The sequence below is a fragment of the Molossus molossus genome, unplaced genomic scaffold (genome assembly GCF_014108415.1).
Source record: "Molossus molossus isolate mMolMol1 unplaced genomic scaffold, mMolMol1.p scaffold_m16_p_2, whole genome shotgun sequence".
In the NCBI taxonomy this organism is placed as follows: Eukaryota; Metazoa; Chordata; class Mammalia; order Chiroptera; family Molossidae; genus Molossus; species Molossus molossus.
Window position 1 is genome coordinate 47,210,139 of NW_023425355.1, and position 6,564 is coordinate 47,216,702.

The 6,564-nt window shown below is 35.8% G+C and overlaps 1 pseudogene; it reads left to right on the forward strand.

The window, feature by feature from the left end:
• Positions 1-222: 222 nt before the first annotated feature.
• Positions 223-997, forward strand: LOC118635292 (annotated as a pseudogene).
• The last annotated feature ends 5,567 nt before the right edge of the window (positions 998-6,564 follow it).

Here is a 6,564-nt window from a genome sequence, read left to right on the forward strand (position 1 = left end):
TTTAGTGTTCAACTAAAAACCATAAATATCCCAAAAGAAAACATAGTCAGTAAAATATTGAACATTTTTTGTAGTAATATTTTTTCTGATCTTTTTGGGCAAGAAAAACAAACAACAACAAAAAATAAACAAATAGCACTACATCAAACTAAAAAGTTTTTTCACAGTAAAGGAAATGACGAAACAGCTGCCACCATCTTGGTTCTTTGATCTCTGAACAAAATGCCCTGTGAAGTGACAGATAGTGTCTCTGCCACAGAGCAGGAATTGCCACAGCCCTGGGCTGATACAGGATCTGGAACAGAATATAACAGTGATAAGTCAGTACCAGAGCTCGAGGAACAAAATTCCACACACACAATTATACAATAAGCCCAGCAGGCGCAGCAGCTGAAATCAACAAAGAACCAGTCAGTAAAGCAAAACAGAGCCAAAGTGAAGACAAGGCACAGAAAGCTATGTCCAAACTGGGTTTTTGATGGGTTATAGGGATTACCAGGGTCACAATCTGGAAATCTAAGAATATCTTCTCTGTCATCACAAAACCAGATGTTTACAAAAACCCAGCTTCAGATACCTACATAGTTTTGTGGGAAGCCAAGATTGAGGCTTTATCTCAGCAAGCGTAGCTAGCAGCTGCTAAGAAATTCAAAGGTTATGGTGAAGCTGTCTGAAACATTCAAGAAAACAAACTCCAGCTGTACAAGAGGAGAGTGAAGAGGACAAGGTTCACGAAACAGGTGTGGAAGTTAAGGACATAGAATTGGTCATGTCACAAGCAAATGTATCATGAACAAAGGCAGTCGGAGCCCTGGAGAAGAACAGTAATGATATTGTAAATGCTATTATGAAATAAACAATGGAATCATCTAAAATCCAGCACTTTTTTTTTTTTTTTTGGCATTTCAAAAGAGATACTGCAGCTTGGTTTGACATTTCTAGTGTTTTTATCATTAATATAGTTATGGTTTCTTACCAAATGAAGACAACCCATTGAATGGGAGAACATATTTGTGAATAATATATCTGAAAAGGGGTTAATATCCAAAATGTATAAAGAACTTATAGAACTCAACACCAAAGCAACAAACCATCCAATTGAAAAATGGGCAAAGGACCTGAATAGACACTTCTGCAAATTGTTCCCTGCAAAAATGACCTGTGAAGCTACATAGACATATGAAAATGTGCTCAGTGTTTCACAGACATATGAAAAGATGCTCAATGTCACTAATAATCAGAAAAATGCAAATTAAAACCACAATGAGATATCACCTTATACCTCTAAGAATGGCTATCACCAATAAATCAACAAACAACAACTGTTAGCAAGGATATGGAGAAAAGGAAACCCTTGTGCACTGTTGGTGGGGGATGAAGATTGGTATAGCCACTGTGGAAATCATATGGAATTACCTCAAAAAATTAAAAATGGAACTGCCTCATGACCCAGTGATTCCACTTCTGGGAAATATACCTGAAGGAATCCAAAACACTAATTAGAAAGAATACATACATGCCTATGTTTATTGTAGCATAATTTACAGTAGCAAGGATTAAGAACCAGCCCAAGTGCCCATCAGAAGATTAGTGGATAAAAAATCTGTGGTACATTTACACAATGGGATGCTATTCAGTTGTAAAAATGAAAAAATATTTACCTTTAGCTACAGCATGGATAAACCTGGAGAATATTATTCTAAGTAAAATAAACCAGTCAGAGAAAGACAAATACCATATGATTTCACTTATATATGGAATGTAATGAAGTAAATAAACTAAGAAACAAAATAGAAACAGACTTATAGATAGAGAACACAATGACAACTGTCATGGGGGAGGGGAGCGACAGGGCTGGATGAAAAAGGTGAAAGGATTACACAAGAAAAAACTCATAGACACAGGCAACAATAAAGCAATTACCAGAGGAAAGAAGTAGGAGAGAGAAAAAAAAATGGTAAAAGGGGGATAAATGTTGATGGAAGAAGATTTGACTTGGGGTGGTAAATACACAATACAATATACAGATGATGTATTATAAAATTGTATACCTGAAACCTATATACTTGTATTAACCAATGTCACACAATAAATACATTTTAAAAACATTAAAATTTTGTACATCACACAATACCAAGACAGTGAAAAGATAACCCAGAGAGGGAGAAAATACTTGCAAATTATATACTTGACAAATGACTTGTTTTAGAATATGTGAAGAATTATTATAACTCAATAATAAAAAGACAGAGAGGAAAATGGAGGTGGAGTGAATGGAAGGTACACCGATAATTTCCCAGGACCAAATGTGAGTTACAACTAAATTAAAGACAAATCATCAAAAAAAAAAACAACAACATAAAAGCAGCAGCATAGGACCATATAACCCGGGATACTGGTAGGATCTAAGGAGGCACAAGACAGTGGCGGGGTGAGAGCCCATGAACAACAGCAGTCTTAGCTGTTAGCAGCACCCTCGGGGAAAAAATACTAAGCTTGCTCCACAGCATAGAGGGCTGAAACAGAGCACTGGTTTGGCTACAGCCTCTCACCTGGGGCTCTGGCACAGGGAGGGAAGACTGGACAAAAGTCTGTGGGGACACCAGAAATTTGGAGGGCACTCACAGTTTTTGCTGAGTTGTGGCCACAAAGGACAGTGGCCAGTTTGCTCCTACCCAAAGCTGTGGGAAAAAGCAAGAGCCCCTCTCTCAGAGATTCAGAATTTTCAGGTGAGGCAAAGAATGCAAATTGAGGCTCATTAACAACCAGCATCTGTTCAATGCTGTGGAAATCCTCTTAAACAGGGCTACATTCCAAGGCTCTGAGTAACTGAGACTACTAGCCCCTAGGCAAACAGCTAGAGGATAACTGAACCTTTCCTGGGCTAGCAAATACACCCAGGAAAGTAGGACTTGACAGTGGTGTTTACTTTGGGCCCACACAGACTCATCCAAACCCAGTAGAGGAAGCCACAAACAACAGAACACCAATACCCATAGGGAAAATTGGGCAGGCTCCAAAACCCAATGAAGTAGCGAAAATGGTGAAACAAAGAAACAAATAACAAGTGAAAGAACAAGAGAACTCTATCAAAGATGAGATCAATAAAACACAGCTAAGCAAATTATCAGAGGTAAAGTTCAAAGCCATGATCTTGAGGAAGCTCAACAGCATGAGTAAGGACATCAGCACCATGAGTAAAGATATAGAAATATTGAAAACCAACCAAGTGGAAAGGTAGAATGACAGAGCAGAAATAAAGAACACATTGAAAAGACTAACCAGCAGAGTGGAAAAAGCTGAGGACCGGATCAGTGAATTAGAAGACAGGGTAGAAAAAATGAGCCAATCAGAAAACAAAAAAACAAACAAACAAACAACAACAACAACAAAACAATTAAAACAGAAACATAGCTTAAGAGAACTGTGAGACAAATGGAAACGTAATAACATTCGCATGATAGGAGTCCCCAAAGAGGAAGAAAATAAGCAAGGGTTAGAAAATATATTTGAATAAATAGTGACAGAAAACTTCCCTAACTTGGTGAAGGAAGAAGGCATTTAAGTTCAAGAAGCACAGAGAGCCCCAAGTGAAAACAACCGAAACAGGACCACGCCAGGACACATAATAATTTAAATGCCAAAAATTAAAGACAAAGAGAGAATTCTAAAGGCAGAAAGAGATAAGCAACCAGTTACCCACAAAGAAAACCCCATAAACCTCTCAGCTCACTTCTCAACAGAAAAAGAACAGGCCAGAAGGTAATGGCATGAGGTAATCAAAGTCATGAAAAACAAGGATCTGAATCCAAGATTACTCTATCCAGCAAGGCTATCATTCAAAATATAAAGTCAAATAAAGAGCCTTCCAGACAAATAAAATGGCTAAGGTAATATATTAACACCAAACCAGCACTGCAAGATATGCTAAAAGAATTGCTGTAATTAGTAGAAGAAATAGAAAGAAAAATATAACCACACTAAACAAAAATGGCAATAAATAAGTACATATCTATAATCACATTAATGTAAATGGTTTGAATGCTTCGATAAAAAGATACAGAGTACCTGACTGGATAAGAAAGCATGACTCACATACATGTTGTTTACAAGAGAACCACCTCACAACAAAATACTCTCATACGTTGAAAGTGAAGGGATGAAATAAAATTTTCCAAGCAAAGAAAAAAGAAAAAACATCTGGGGTAGTCATACACATATCTGATTAATTAGATTTCAAAATAAGAGACAAAGAAGGCCACTACATAATATTGAAAGGATCTATCCAACAGGAAGATATAACCTTGGAAAACATATATGCACCCAATATATGAGCACCAAAATATATTAAAAATCTTCTGGAGAACTTCCAAGGAGAAATCAACAGCAATAAAATCATAGCAGGGCACTTCAACACTCCGCTGACATTGCTGGATAGATCATCTAGACAAAAAATTAACAAGAAAACACAGACTCTAAATGAAGTACAAGAACAAGTAGATTTAATAGATATCTACAGAGAATTACACCCCAAACTGCAGAATTCATTCTTCTCCAGTGCACATGGGACATTCTCAAAGGTAGACCACGTTAGAGCACAAACTAAGTCTCTACAATTATACGAACAATGAAATCATATCAAGCATCTTCTCAGATCACAATGGCAGGCAACTGGAAATCAACTTCAGCAAGAACATGCAAAGACATTTAAAAACATGGAGGCTAAATAGCAGGTTATTGAACAAAGAATAGGATATCATGAAGATCAAGGAAGAAATTTAAAAATTCCTGGAAACCATTGAAAACAGACACATTACAAAACAAAATCTATGAAACGCAATGAAAGCAGCTCTGAGGGGGAATTTCATACAGGCCTACCTCAAGAAGCATGAAAAATTTCTAACTGACTGTCTAACCTCACAACTTTAAGAACTAGAAAGTAAACAAAAAGAAAACCTCAGAGCAAGTACAAGGAAGGAAATAGTAAAGATCAAAGCAGAAATAAATGATATGGAGAGCAAAAAAACAATTTAAAGAATTAATAAAACAAAGAGCTGATTCTCTAAAAAGATAAACAAGACTGATGGACCGATAGCTAGACTCACCAAGAAACAAAGAGAGGGAAGCCAAATACACAAAATTAGAAATAAAAAATGAAAATAATAACTGACACCACAGAAATACAAATGAGTGTTAACAAATATTATGAATAATCCTACGACAACAAATTCCACAATCTAAGCAAAATAGACAAATTTCTAGAAACACATAGTCTCCCAAAACTGAACCAGGATGAGATAGAAATCTTAAAAAGACCACTAACAGCAAAGGAAATTGAAGACGTAATCAAGACTCTCCCAGCAAACAAAAGCCTAGGCCCCGATGACTTCATGGGGGAGTTTTACAAAACATTCAAAGAAGAACTAACACCCATTCTCCTGAAACTATTACCAAATATTCAAGGATAAGAAAGACTTCCAAACTCATTTTATGAGGCCAGCATAATTCTAATTCCAAAACCAGAAAGAGACATTACAAAGACAGAAAACAACTGGCCAATATCCCTCATAAACATAGATGCCAAAATCCTGAACAAAATATTATCAAATAAAATCCATCAATATATCAAAAAAATTGTTTACCATGACCAAGTGGGATTCATTCCAGGGATGCAAGTCTGGGATGATATTTATAAATCAATAAATGTGATACACCACATGAACAAAATGAAGAATAAAAATCATAGGATTATATGAATAGACGTTGAAAAATAATTCCACAAAATCCAGCACCCATTTCTAATAAAAACCCTCAGCAATCTGGAAATAGAGGGATTATATCTCAACATAATAAAGGCCAGATATGAAAGACCTACAGTCAACATCATATTCAATGGGCAAAAATTAAAAGCATTTCCCTTAAGAACAGGAACAAGACAAGAATGCCCACTTTCACCTCTCTTATTGAACATAGCACTGGAAGTATTAGCCACAGCAATCATACATGAAATAAAAATAGTGGGGATCCAAATTAGAAAGAAAAAAGTGAAACTGTCATTATTTGTGGATGACATGATAATATGCATAGAAAACCCCAAAGACTTCATAAAAAATCTACCAGTCATAATAAACGTATTTGTCAAAGTACCAGGATACAAGATTAATGTCAAGAAACTGATGGCATTTTTATACACCAATGATGAACTGACAGAAAGAGAAACAAACAAAAAAAAATCCATTTACCATCGCAGCAAAACAATTAATATACCTAGGGATAAACTTAACCAAAGAAATAAACAACCTATTTGCAGACAACTATAGGACATTGATAAAAGAAATAGAGGAAGATATAAAAAAGTGAAAACACATACCTTGTTCATGGATTGAAAGAATTAACATCATTAAAATGTCCATACTACCCAAAACGATCTATAGATTCAATGCATTCACCATCAAAATACCAAGAACATACTTCACAGAACTAGAAAAAAATAGTTCATAAGTTCATATGGAACCAAAAAAGACCCCGAATAACCACAGCAATTTTGAAAAAAGAAAGACAAAG